This window comes from Parasteatoda tepidariorum, chromosome 9 (assembly GCF_982258835.1).
Source record: "Parasteatoda tepidariorum strain Cologne lab strain chromosome 9, Ptep-v5.0, whole genome shotgun sequence".
Lineage (NCBI taxonomy): Eukaryota > Metazoa > Arthropoda > Arachnida > Araneae > Theridiidae > Parasteatoda > Parasteatoda tepidariorum.
This window is the reverse complement of record NC_141763.1, coordinates 66,823,049-66,837,586: the sequence shown is the minus strand read 5'-3', so window position 1 is coordinate 66,837,586 and position 14,538 is coordinate 66,823,049. Positions and strand designations below refer to the sequence as shown.

The following is a 14,538-nucleotide window of genomic DNA, read 5'->3' as shown; positions in this document are numbered from 1 at the left end:
AAGTTTAAGAAATAAAATAAAGGATTTTAACGTGGCTCGGTGGTCTAGGGGTATGATTCTCGCTCAGGGTGCGAGAGGTCCCGGGTTCAAATCCCGGCCGAGCCCTAGTAGTTACTTATCCTTTTCATAGATGTACTTACTTTCGCAGCAAGGTGAATAAATTGTCTACTTTTTATCATCAAATTTCTCTATAATTTTTTCTTGATAAAACCAATCTCAAAGGGCTTTCCTCTTTTTATTTGACGTGGTGGCAAAACAATTAAATCATGCTAATATTTTTCACGTTATAGTTGATTTCAAACAAAAAATTTCACTTTCGTGATTGTTTTCTTGTTAAAAAAAATAATGTTTTGATAAGAATCGTATCCATGTAAGTTTAAGAAATAAAATAAAGGATTTTAACGTGGCTCGGTGGTCTAGGGGTATGATTCTCGCTCAGGGTGCGAGAGGTCCCGGGTTCAAATCCCGGCCGAGCCCTAGTAGTTACTTATCCTTTTCATAGATGTACTTACTTTCGCAGCAAGGTGAATAAATTGTCTACTTTTTATCATCAAATTTCTCTATAATTTTTTCTTGATAAAACCAATCTCAAAGGGCTTTCCTCTTTTTATTTGACGTGGTGGCAAAACAATTAAATCATGCTAATATTTTTCACGTTATAGTTGATTTCAAACAAAAAATTTCACTTTCGTGATTGTTTTCTTGTTAAAAAAAATAATGTTTTGATAAGAATCGTATCCATGTAAGTTTAAGAAATAAAATAAAAGATTTTAATGTGGCTCGGTGGTCTAGGGGTATGATTCTCGCTTAGGGTGCGAGAGGTCCCTGGTTCAAATCCCGGCCGAGCCCTAGTAATTACTTATACTTTTCATAGATGTACTTACTTTCGCAGCAAGGTGAATAAATTGTGTACTTTTTATCTTCAAATTTCTCTATAATTTTCTCTTGATAAAACCAACCTCAAAAGACTTTCCTCTTTTTATTTGACGTGGTGGCAAAACAATTAAATCATGCTAATATTTTTCAGGTAATAGTTGATTTCTAACAAAAAATTCTTGCTAAAAAATTAATGTATTAATAAGAATCGTATCCATGTAAGTTTAGAAAATAAAATAAAAGATTTTTTCGTGGTTCAGTGGTCTAGGGGTATGATTCTCGCTTAGGGTGCGAGAGGTCCCGGTTTCAAATCCCGGCCGAGACCTAGATGTTACTTATCCTTTTTATAGATGTACTTACTTTCGCAGCAAGGTGAATAAATTGTCTACTTTTTATCTTCAAATTTCTCTATAATTTTCTCTTGATAAAACCAATCTCAAAGGACTTTCCTCTTTTTATTTGACGTGGTGGCAAAACAATTAAATCATGCTAATATTTTTAAGGTAATAGTTGATTTCAAACAAAAAATTTCACTTTCGTGATTGTTTTCTTGTTAAAAAAAATAATGTTTTGATAAGAATCGTATCCATGTAAGTTTAAGAAATAAAATAAAGGATTTTAATGTGGCTCGGTGGTCTAGGGGTATGATTCTCGCTTAGGGTGCGAGAGGTCCCTGGTTCAAATCCCTTCCGAGCCCTAGTAGTTACTTATCCTTTTCATAGATGTACTTACTTTCGCAGCAAGGTGAATAAATTGTCTACTTTTTATCTTCAAATATCTCCATAATTTTCTCTTGATAAAACCAATCTCAAAGGGCTTTCCTCTTTTTATTTGACGTGGGGGCAAAACAATTAAATCATGCTAATATTTTTCAGGTTATAGTTGATTTCAAACAAAAAAATTCTCTTTCGTGATTGTTTTCTTGTTAAAAAAATAATGTATTGATAAGAATCGTATCCATGTAAGTTTAGAAAATAAAATAAAAGATTTTAATGTGGCTCGGTGGTCTAGGGGTATGATTCTCGCTTAGGGTGCGAGAGGTCCCGGGTTCAAATCCCGGCCGAGCCCGATTAGATATTAATTAGAAAAAAATCTTCCAACTTTTAAGGTAAGGAGGCAAAATTTCTAAGTCATGCAAAATTTTTACAGGAAAGAGTTTTTTTCAAGCAGAACTTAAATTTTGAGACTTTTTCTTTTTTTTAAAAAAAATAATAATAAACTGTTTAGAATAGTATCCATTTATGCTTCATAAATAGAATAAAAGAGTTTAACGTGACTCGGTGGTCTAGGGGTATGATTGTCGCTGTGGGTGTGAGAGGTCCCATGTTCAAATACCACCCGAGGCATAGTAGTTATATACCCTTTTAATTGATGTACTTACTTTCGTTAAAAGGTGATTAAGTTGTCGACTTTAAGTTTTTCTTTTTTTTTTTTCTAAAATTTTATAATGTCAGTAAACTGCTTAACTTAGTAGCGTAACAGCTTTCAGAATGAAATTTAAATTAGTATATGATAAATCAAACTTTAACGAATAAAAGGACTTCGTAATACTTTAAAATATTACGCATTTCCAAACTAAATAAGGAGTTGATAAATCATAAATGTTTTAATTTTATCTCTGTTTCTTAACTGCGATTCACATAGAGGCTTTATGACATTGAATGTTCATTCCCCTAGTGGCATCTAATATTAGGTCAGAAAATCAGTAAAATTTAACCTTATGTTGCACAATTTCTAATATAAGAAAGATACAAAAGGTATCCGTTTGCTCTGCATTATATAATATTAGATTCTATGCAAACTAATATTATCTAACGTTCGCCGTAATATTATTTTCCCTTCAGTTTTTATGCTACATAATATTTGATTTTGTATTTTTTGTTATTATCTTGTGTTGTTTTTAATTTTTGGAATATGCAAGGAGAAACTTTTAAGTTCGAATGTTAGATTGTAGACTATTTAATCTTATATAATATAAGCTGAAATATATTATTAGATAGGATTCTGGTATCTATCGTCTTCTAGCCCGGCAGTATTATTTTGCATCTTTCTAAATGTTAGGTAGTATTATTTTGCTACCTGGGTCACGTCATAGCGTTGTAATTTTGACCTGCACTGTGAAATTTAAAGTGTTCTTAAGACTTATTTTTAGAAAATGACGGCATTATGACCGGTTTTCTGTTCAAATAATCTAATTTTCTTTTTTTTTAATAATTATTTTTTTAATTTTTGTAACTTGAGACAAGATCTACCAAAAGCTTTCACATATCCAACTATCAATAGTTGTCTGTCATATTCACCCGAAAGAACGTTTCTCCAAAAGAGGTCAGTAGATTTATTTTTAGAAGCACTTTTGAAAAAAATGGCTTATCTTTGCATATATATGACTAAAGAAAGTACGATAAGTTCATTAACGGAGTTGTGTGCGGGAATAAAAACAAAGTTCACGTATGATAAACAGTATCGCAGGAAACCTTGTGGCTCGGTGGTCTAGGGGTATGATTCTCGCTTAGGGTGCGAGAGGTCCCGGGTTCAAATCCCGGCCGAGCCCAAGTAGTTTATTTTACCTTTTTTTAATAAAGCTCTTTTTTTCGCCATGAGGAGGATTAAATAACAGTATTTTTCCCCAATCCGACTCGTCACTTCTTAATTTTTATCTTAAACTTGCGACCCATGGGTAGATAATGATCAAGATAAATTTTATAATATCACATTTTATAAATTACATATAAAATAGATATTTTCCTAAACTGTTGTATACAATTAAAAACGATTAATTTAAGTGATCCAATAATTTCCCCACATACTAAAATGCTATGTGTTTTAAAATGCTATGTGCACTACAATATTATTAGACGCACTATAAGATTCTATGCAAAATTATAATTATAAGTTGATACTATACAGCTGTATTGCTTTTACTCCGATGAAACCGGTTGGCTTTTATTTACGCTCCTGTATCAATTGGTTAAAGGCCTGTTTACACGGTCCAATTTCTTGAATCCGAGAAATTGGATGATTCGTTGACACTATCCAAGTTCTTGAATGTCGCTGATTCGTTGAAAGAAAAACTTGCGCATGCGCATTGTTCATATTCAACATTATAAAATAATACTTACTTAAGTTTAAAATTACTAAATAAATTCAAATAAAATCATAATTACACAAATAAACCGCAACAGATCAATTTATTTGTACTAAAATATATGAAAACAGACAAGAAGATGACATAATTTGCTGCCTGATTGTTGACGTCACAAAACCTAAGACGCTGATTGGTTAAGGCAGTGAAAACTTGGATGGAAAGTAGAACATGCTCTACTATCGTCCAAGAAGTTGGACCAAGTTCTCGGATGTTTGTTTACACGATCAAAGCTCAAAGCAAAACAAGTTTCCATCAATATCAATCAATCTCTGTCCAAGAAATTGGATCGTCTAAACAGGCCTTAACATTGTAATACAATACGTTAAAAATAAATACAAATAGAAAGTATGTAAGTATATAAAAAATCTCCTGAATAAAAACCCATGACATGTATGTTTAAATATAAAAGTATTGCATATAAACTCGTGCGAATCATGTAATTATTAAAAAACTTCAGTGCGTCTTATAATTTGATCTAATCATTATACTATACTAATATAATGCTTGATATAATAAATATTCTGTATTTATATAATATATCGTCTAATTTATCCTATTGTTAAATTTATATTATATACCGTCTAATTTAACCAATTGATGCACGAACGTAAACAAGTGCAATCTGATTTCAGTCGCATAAAAACAATAAAGCTGTATAGTATCATCTGTTTATCAAGATTTTACATAGAATCTTGCATTTAATAATTTTGTCACGGACTATATGTTCACAATTTTTGCTTCGGATGCGAGAGATTCCGAGCTCAAATCCTTTATATTTATAGTCAATAATTTTTATTTTTTATCCACATTTCGTCGTCCTCTGCATTATGCTTTTCTTAGTCTTGTCTAAGTGTGAGCAAAAACCATTTTTCCCGGCATGGCCTATCTTCAATATGTAATAACTCTCAGGAAGAATCGATTTTAAACTGCATTGATTTGAGCAAAAATCAGTAATCCTTAAAATGCAACAAATGGTTATACAATCGTTATTTTGTGAAGAATGGCATAAACCATTCTCCCCATTGGTCTTCAATTTAGAAATATTCATAGTTAGATAATGTTTACTAACTGAAAGACTAAATAAGCTAGATTGGAAATGTTGCTACTGCTGGGTTCCTTAGTTTTGGTACCAAATTTGGCTAAAGAATTTCTTTTTACTCGCCAGGTAATTATTTCATTCCATACTACGTATATGATGGTCGTAGAATAGGCCATCCAGTTTTTGGGTTAACGACTATCAATGTTCAACTGCGTAGCCTTGTAATTTTGATTCCAATCCAGAAGACATAAGAGCTCCTGGATCAAGTATTAGGCGAAATCTGCCTTCGTTGAGGACTTTTTGATGGAACTAACCCCTCATTTGCGTTACATGGAGAGGAAAACCACGGAAATCTCTAACTGTTAGCCTAATGGCAAGCGGACGGAAACCCATACCTTTGAGGATATTTTACGTGAGCACTGTGGTCGATATGTTACGTCAGCACATACGCGATGTAATACTAAAGTGTTAAGTAAATATTAAAAAAATAAAAATAACTGACATCGGCTCAATGAAAGAAATCGGTCATCGCCATAGGGCCTGGGAATTCTAGGAAGAACAGGTAGATATAGGTAGCAATAAAATGTTTGAACTAGATATACAGTCAAACCCCGCTATAGTGAACACGGTTTATAGTGAACTCCCGGATATAGTGAACAAAATGTTCGGTCCCGTGCCTTGCTATACATGTATAATGTTATTTTATGTGGATATAGTGAACCAAAAAAGTGAGGAAGTTGGATATAATGAACTTTTTTCAGTGATCAACTGATTTTTTTTAAAAATGTTTTGCAATAATTTTGAAATTTCTACTTCAAAATAAATACATATACTCATTTTTAGAACCAGCTATATAGAGGAATGTAGCGATAAGCATTTTTTATTGTTTGCTTCTTTTATTTCACTTTCCCATCCCTAAACAAACCAAACAGATGTTCCCAACCCAGGCAAATGATGCACCTGTAAGGTGTCAGTGGGATGAATATGTATTTTCTGTCAGAGGGATTGAGTAATTATTCATTATTGGTCAAAGGGTTGGATGCTAATCTGTGTTGATAAGACCTTCATTTCATCTCCTTTTTGCTCTCAGCTCAGTTAAAAAAAGCCTGCAAACAAGTGTCTCAAATTTAACTATGGTGAGCAGTAAACGTAAAACTCTCCATTGATGGTAAAATGAGCATAATCAGAAAAATTGAAAATGGATGCAATCAAGCTGATATTTGCAGGGAATATAAACTATCCAAATCTGCAGCTTGTAACATATGGAAAAATGGGCATTTAATTTTTTCTCATGAAAAAAATTTAGATGGCAGAAAAAAGTGGAGAAAAGCAGATCACAAGGATGTTGAAGAAGCATTACTGAAGTGGTCCACCAAACGAAGAAGCCGCTATCTTCCAGTATCTGGACAAATGTCGATGAATTTGCAAAGCGATTTTATGAGACTACTTTTATGTGCTCGAATTGCAGGTTTAAAAAGCGGAATAACGGAAATTCAGGAAAAATTATCTGAGATTCGGGAAGTGTTTCCATATCTGATGTTGAGGATTGCTCATCAGCTAAAGATTACTAATTTTTTTTTGTACGCAAGACGAAGAAATGAAAAAAAACACATTCTTTGCGACTGCATAATATTTTTCAGTTATTTATTTGAATAATGTGTAATAAAAGGGAGGAGTTTGGAAACCATTAGTGAAATTGCCCGCATAACAGATATAGTGAACTCCCGGTTATAGTGAACCAAAATTTCGGTCCCTTGAAGGTTCACTATAGCGGGGTTTGACTGTATTAGATAATTATCTAATTTAGATACTATTTAGATTTAATTTCTTTTTATGTCTTGTTACTAAAACCTATACAACAGTCTCTTTTTCTTTTTATGCTTTTCTTCCATATAATCTGTAAGACATGCGTAATAATATATAATCCCAAAATACTGAAATGGTAAGATATTGCTTGATTAAAAATTTCCTTCACTTCAAAAATGTACAAATCGGATATAACAGCCGACATATTTCACGCACTCAAAACGCGTAGAAATTCGCAGTTGGAAATACATTTTGCCCTAATTTGCCTCTCTCTGCCACTCTGGTTTTTCTTGACCTTTTTTCCCTCTTTTTTTTCTTTCGACTACTGCAGTATTTCTAGTTTTGTTTCTCACCTTTTATTTTACCATTTTTTCTTTAGTTGGCAACTTTAAGTTTTATATATCAATTTCACTTTTGTTTCTTCTCATTCACATCTGGCTAATGTTGAAAATAGGGTGCGCTTAAAGCATGCCAACCGGTATTCCCAATTTGTATACTTTTAAAGCGAATGAAGCAAGTAATACATTCGTAGATTCTGTTTCTTAAAAAAATCAAAAAAATTATCAATGTGCCTAAATAATGCTAATTAAACACAAATTTAATAGTATTATTATAATATTACAAATTACAAATTTAATAATAAAACACATTATTTTTTAGTTTATTATTACAAATTTAATAATAAAACACACTTAACATCTTATTGTTATTCATTATTTGTTTAAATTCGAAAGGTAGAAGAATAGGAAATGAACGTGAATTAACTCACTGTCAAGATGGCGTTTTTCAAACTTTATGATGAGGTATACTAAACAGTCAAGATGGCGTTTTTCAAACTTTTTGAAGTATACTAAACAGTCAAGATGGCGTTTTTCAAACTTTATGAAGTATACTAAACAGTCAAGATGGCGTTTTTCAAACTTTATGAAGTATACTAAACAGTCAAGATGGCGTTTTTCAAACTTTACGAAGTATACTAAACAGTCAACAGAGAACGTCAGCTGTCATTAACTACAAAATAATATAGTTTGCCTAACAAAGGAGTCGGCCCAATGATAGAAATCTTCGCCTAATATGTTGGAAATATCAATAATTAATTTATAATTATCTATGATTAATATTAAAAATATCCCTGATACATAATGAAAATCTGTATGAAACAGTGGCTAAATCTATTACAGTTTTGTTTACCATGGATTACTAAACGAAAGCGAGTCAATTTTACAATTCAAAAAAAGGTGATAGACCATTTCGTAACATTTCATATGTTCATTTAATATGTTTTAAATATCAATGGTTAGTTTATAATTATCTTTGATTTATAGTAAAATTTCCCTGATCTACAATGAAAGTCTGTATGAAACAGTGACTAAATACATTACAATTTTGTTTATTCTGCTTCACTAACGGATAGCAAGACTGTAATTGGAATTAAAAGTTTTTAAAACATTTTTTTACATTTTGTATGTTCATCCAATACATTCGAGATATCAATGATTAATTTATAATTATTCAGGACTAATAATGAAATATCTCTAATATATAATAGAAATCTGAATGAAATAATGACTAAATCCAGTAGTGTTTTGCTTATCGTGCATTAGTAAAGAGAAACTGTTTTTATAATTACGAAAAAGATGATAAACCATTTCTTAACATCTTATCTATAGTTGATTTTTCTACAAGAGATCAATTGATACAAGATCTAATCGAATTCTTAGCTGATATCTGTGTTCTTAAGACCAGTCAGTATGCAAATAATGATAGTAAGAAAGATACTTTGTTCAGATTAGAGTAAATAAAAGCTATCAGTAACGGAAATTATCTTTAATTTAAAAATCTTTCCTGTTCAACCCTTTAAATTTCGCGAAAAATACTTTTTCCTTTTCTGTAAAATCTAAAAGCAAAAATGACGTAGATCAACTGTTCTAACATAAAAATGGAAAAAGATTTAAACCACTGAAGAATTTTAAGAAACAAATATCTTTCCTTGAAAGATATAACTTATTAACCAAATTTTTTAAATCAAATAAAATATCGAAGTACTCGAGTTTTCAGTTGTTGTAATTCTAAGAACTGGAATTTTTCCCTTACCACTAAGGTATATAAAAAGAAGCAGGGGGGGGGGGAGAAGACAAAGACAATCTATCAGCTATTGTTAAAAATTCTTAGCAAAAGTGAGATGAATGTTAAATAATAATAAAAAACTACAATTTTTTTTATTATAATTGAAATACACCACGATATTTTTAAATAGTCAAGATTACCAAAAATAAAATAAATAATAATCTTAACAAAGGCTAAGTTTTTATCAAAAATTATTTCATATATGCTTTAACAAAGTAGTTTGAAAATATGCATCAACAAAACAATTAATAGTTATAAATTTAGCATGTTTATGAAAATTAGTATTTCAAGAATCAAAAAGGAAATTACCATTTAAATAAATATTTTTTTAAATAACTTAAAACACATGAAAATAAATATTTTTGTGCTTAAGTAAGACACCCACAATGAATCTTGTACCACAAAACTACATAGGTGTTTTTCTCCTAAATTCATTTTTTAAATGAGTCGAACTCATAAGTCCAGCATGGCGTCCATCTATTTGTTTTCAACTTAAACTGCATATTTAACATTCTTTACATTTTTAACATTTAAGTATTACAGTAAGTAACATTTAACATCGAAGTATTCTATACGTACATTCGATACATTCCTTACATTCTATACAGTTAATATATACATTCTTTACATTCTATGCATTCTATACATTCTTCAGAGCAGTATGTAGGTTTATTTCAGTTTATTGCAAAGCTAGCTATTTTTTTTAAAACTGATTTATAATGATTTTTTGGGAGGAAATTTTAAACTTAAATTAAACAACTTCATTATAAAAATTTTCATCAAGAAATAAATCCTATTTGTTGCAATTCGCATATATTGTAGAAATTTTTTTTTCTCCAACAAACTTAAAAATTACTGGCGCCGTTGGTTTAGCTGAACAGTGAGTCAAGCAAATATGTTATCTTGCATAAATTTTGTTTTAATAATCGGATTTTCACTCTATTGAAACTTAATTTTTAGTTTATTTTGCCGTATCTGTCTAACTTTAATGTGAATCGAAAATTTTTTACACACAATAATTAAATTCGTTAATCAAAAGGAAATTCAGTGTAAAAACTACTTTCAATATTTTTTTAATATTTTTATAATATTTAATAATAAAAAAATTAGAATTGTACGGTATAAATTTTATTATATCAGTATCTGAAATATAAAATTTTTAAAAAATTCATGTCTTGAAATTTTAACTCTTCAATAATTTTTCGATTCGCCCAAAACTTGTAATATGACCTTTAAAATTACACGGCCTAAAGTGACGTAAGAATTTGTGTACCGTAATAGTCGAACTTTTTTGACTATTATTTAAAATATTTTATCATTCCAACAAAAGCTATTCCAGTTCATACCTTTATTTACTTAATTTTTTTTTTCTCTTTCGTTTACTGTACATAGGAAAACTTTTACTTAAGATTTTTAACCAAAATTTATCGAGAAAAAAAATGAACGTTGCATTTTTCAAATGAATGAACGTTCAATTGGAACGTTCATTCATTTGAAAGACACTTCTAGTAAAGAAACTTAATTCTGGTATTAATACCAAAATATACGGTATTTAAGTGATTCATTTGGTAACGGTTTCTGTTCATATGATAATGGCTTACCGGAAATTCTGGTTTTTAAAATTGTAGTTCTTATTGTTACACAATTTAGCAAAAAATATAAAACTGAAAAGTAATTTTAACAGAATAAATGGTTTTTATGCCATGCTCTAAGATATCGTGTAGCATCGGAACTCATTGACAGCGTAAAACTACAAAATGCATGGAATGAACTAGATTGCAGATTAGATAATTGTCTTGTAACACAAGAGTTACACACTAAATATATGTAGCCGGAGAAAAAACTTGCTATACATATATTTTTCTTTTAACTTTTTGTACAATTCTTTATAATATACGGTTCCTTTATTTGTGCTAACTCTCCTATTTTAGTTTGTCTGTTATGAAATAAAGTCATAAATAGTAATTATACTAGTTGGATTGTTAGGATAGTTTGCTAATTAACCATTTGCCAAATTGGGGAAATTATATAGCTTGCCAATTCAACTTTAAAAGCGACAAAAAACATAAAAATAAAAAAAATGAAAAATTTGAAAATAATTTTTTTTGGAACTACAATGGAAATTGTTCCCCGATTTTTTGAAGTTATACTTCTTATGCGACTTCCAACAAGGTTGCGTTAAACGTTTAACGCTACATTTTTATTGACCGGGAAATCACGTGGTAGGATCCAGTTTTCCCTCATTTATTTCCATATTACTTTGGTTCTCACTAGCATAAAAGTAATAAAAGTATTGTTTTTCTATAGATATTTTTTTAGTTTGATTAGATATACACATATAATTTAATAGGATAGTATTTTTTATTTTCAAATTTAGTGGATAACAAATGCAAAAAATGAGTGAAAACAACCCCACGGACAATGCGACGGATTTAAGATTATGTCAAGGTACGTCTCTTGTGAATATCAAATGATAGTTAGGTTTTCTCTTTTGAAATTAAATTATAACGCATTCATATGCATTATTAATACAAATACATTTTCCATGGTGAGACGAGGAGGCAACCACAAGCACTTCCACTGGTACAAGAGGTCGACGAGGGAAAAATGCACAATATTACCGTGATTACAGAGCACGGAAGCGAGCGGAGAAGGAAAAAGAGTCGTTGAATAGAACTAGTGATCCTTCTACGACTGGTGATTCTTCTACAATTAACGTCGCAGGTTACGAAGTTTAACTTCTTCCGCGCGGAGGGACTCCACGCACTATTTTTTTTATCGACATTTCTTCTAATTTAATGAATTTTGAAGACATTACAACAATCAAACCAAATCAATTATCAGCAAAATAGCTCTATAGTCCTTTGTTGGTCCTGGTTTGTTCTACAATTCTATTCCATGCATCCAATTAATACATATTACCAATATTAATTAAGCATCTTTGTCGTCAAGGATAGTATGCCGATTTTTTGCGGTTCTTCCAGACCAGTGATTCCCAAAGTGGTCTATATCGACGTCCAGGGGTCGACGACAACCTGCAAGGGATCCATGTCAAGTAAAAAAAAATTGAGCGTTAACGATAGTGGATCTCATATAAGCAGGTCGTGACTTTTAATTTTGGCATTTCATGAATGGAACAATCAACATACACTGATAGTACCTATTTACTTACATTATACTACTTTATAATATAAAGACATATATCTATCTGCATTCTACATAATTTATAAAAGTAGCTATGAAATATAAATTTTATTGAAATTTAAGTTATTAGGATTATTGTTTGATGTATGAAACTGAATTATTATAAACTAGCAGTTGCCTGCAGCTCCGCCCGTGCATGTTTTTATTTTGTCAGCTTGTAAGGTTTTATTTTGTAACAAAAAAGTATTTTTCCATCGTAAATTGTAGTTTAGCCTGTGTCAACTCTTTAGCTAGCTAGACAATACACTACTACGGTTTTGCATACAAACTTATTTCAGGTATTATAATATTAGTAGCGGAGTACGGGTTTTACAATACACTATTTATTCCATTTACATATTAATTAAAGGAAATTAGTAATTAAATTAGTTTGAATTTAATTAATAGATGTATAAAATTGACATGTGTTTCTTTCTTAAGTTTTTCACACTACACTTCATTAAAGTTAAAAATTTAAATCTTCCACAGTGAGTAGCACTATACCAGCTGTCAAAAATACATTTGAAATTGATGAATTTGCAAAAAATCAATATCTACCCAAAATCGAAAAACATGGCAAGGGGTCTACGAGACAAGAAAGTTCTGGAACCACTGTTCTAGACATATAAATAAACCTTTACTCCATTAATTTTGCTTTTTAGTATATAGCTTTTTTATTTTGTTTTAATATGCCTGTATTACCTAAATTAAGTAATTAATTATTGGCGTCAAAAATAATATGGCAATTTTTTACTTTCCTCCTGAACGAATTGGTACCACTTTCCCATTAATTTTACTTTTGAATACGTAAATATATTTTTTTTTCAATTCAATTCGCGATCTTAATGAACTATAGGGGGCGTTGCTGCATAAGACGAATTTCTGCGATTTCTATATGAACAGTCATTCAGTTGCTCTGAAGACGTCTCCGGTGTAGCATTGTAACGTTCCTTCTTTATTGTGGCTAATTAAATTTAAAAATGAAAAACTTTTTATATTCTTTCCTATGCAAGCAAAAACAAAATAGTATATCTTTTTTTTTTAGAGAAGGAACATCCAAAACACATCAAAAAATATTTGTAAATGAACAGGAAAAAACTACGTATCTTCTTATTAGAGTTAAAACCTGATAAATCGTTTTACTAAATTTAATGATGTAACATGAAAAGCTATTTAAACTTTACATGCCATAGTTTTAAGAATCATATTACTTCAAACATTAAAATAAGCAAAAAGTATACATAAACTCATAATTTTATATAATTTAATTTTACAAAAAAAGTTTTTTGACAATTTTTATCAAAAAATTTTAAGTTTAAATAAAAATCACTATTTAGAAACTATAAAACGTAAAATAAAGAATGCTTACGAAAAAAAAAACGATTCTAAAAATTCTTTAAATTAAAATAACGAAAGCTTTCATGCTGCTTTTCATTTATAATTGGACGTAGAAAACTATTCTATCGAAAATCATCATCAAATAAGAAAAAAATTATTTGCAAGTAAAATTTTTTATTATAAAAATCCTATAACATATAAACCGGTTGTTATTATTATTACAAACCGGTTAATATTAATAATAACAGCCTCATTTGGTCAAACTGAGAAATATCGTGACTTATTCACTTTAACCAGTTATTATTAATAATAACCAATAAAGCATGATCAGTGCAATTAAACGGTTTCCATAGCATTGGGACATAGGTATGCCCCTTAACTTGGCCCCTTAGAATATGTGTTACGGTTAAAATTATAAGTCCGGTTATTATTAATACTAAGTGGTCAAAATTAATAATAATCGCTTCTTTTCGTCAAAGTGAGAAATAAAAAAAGGGAGATTTCCGTATCTGTGTCAGAATAATCACAAGTCTTGGCAACTTCCGGGCAACAGAAAACTTTAATAATAATAAAAAAAAAATTAAAAAAAAAAAAGAAGCATCACAGGAAGGAACTAACTTGAAGGGTACTCATGCCCGGACAAACATCTACATGTTTTTTTTTTCTTCTTTTTTTTAATTTTTACAGTTTAAAATTTTTGCACCTTGGCAATTGTAGTTGACGTCGCAGATCACGATACGTATAATCCCCAACGAAAACTCGAAAGAATGAAATTGACCAAGAAACTTTAATGGTTATTATTAATAATAACTAGTTAATGTGATAAACTCGCTTAAATTATTCCCTTTAAGCAGCATGTTTGGTTATTATTAATATTGATTGGTTAGTATTAATAATAACCGACTATTCTCATTGACCGTAACATATATATATATATATATAGATAGATAGATAAATATTTAACTTATAACTAACTTATTCAACACTACTTAAAATTACAACCTAACAAAATGAATCTAAATAA

At 30.1% G+C, this 14,538-nt stretch overlaps 5 non-coding genes across 5 annotated transcripts; all 5 read left to right on the top strand.

Annotated features, from left to right (window-relative positions):
• The first annotated feature begins 33 nt into the window (after nt 1–33).
• Nucleotides 34–105, top strand: TRNAP-AGG (transfer RNA proline (anticodon AGG)). The gene has a single exon. It is a non-coding gene; the product is annotated as a tRNA-Pro (tRNA).
• A 300-nt stretch (nt 106–405) lies between these two features.
• On the top strand, nt 406–477 carry TRNAP-AGG (transfer RNA proline (anticodon AGG)). Its single transcript has one exon. It is a non-coding gene; the product is annotated as a tRNA-Pro (tRNA).
• Nucleotides 478–777: 300 nt separating this feature from the next.
• Nucleotides 778–849, top strand: TRNAP-AGG (transfer RNA proline (anticodon AGG)). Its single transcript has one exon. It is a non-coding gene; the product is annotated as a tRNA-Pro (tRNA).
• Nucleotides 850–1,872: 1,023 nt separating this feature from the next.
• Nucleotides 1,873–1,944, top strand: TRNAP-AGG (transfer RNA proline (anticodon AGG)). Its single transcript has one exon. It is a non-coding gene; the product is annotated as a tRNA-Pro (tRNA).
• Nucleotides 1,945–3,355: 1,411 nt separating this feature from the next.
• TRNAP-AGG (transfer RNA proline (anticodon AGG)) lies at nt 3,356–3,427 on the top strand. Its single transcript has one exon. It is a non-coding gene; the product is annotated as a tRNA-Pro (tRNA).
• The last annotated feature ends 11,111 nt before the right edge of the window (nt 3,428–14,538 follow it).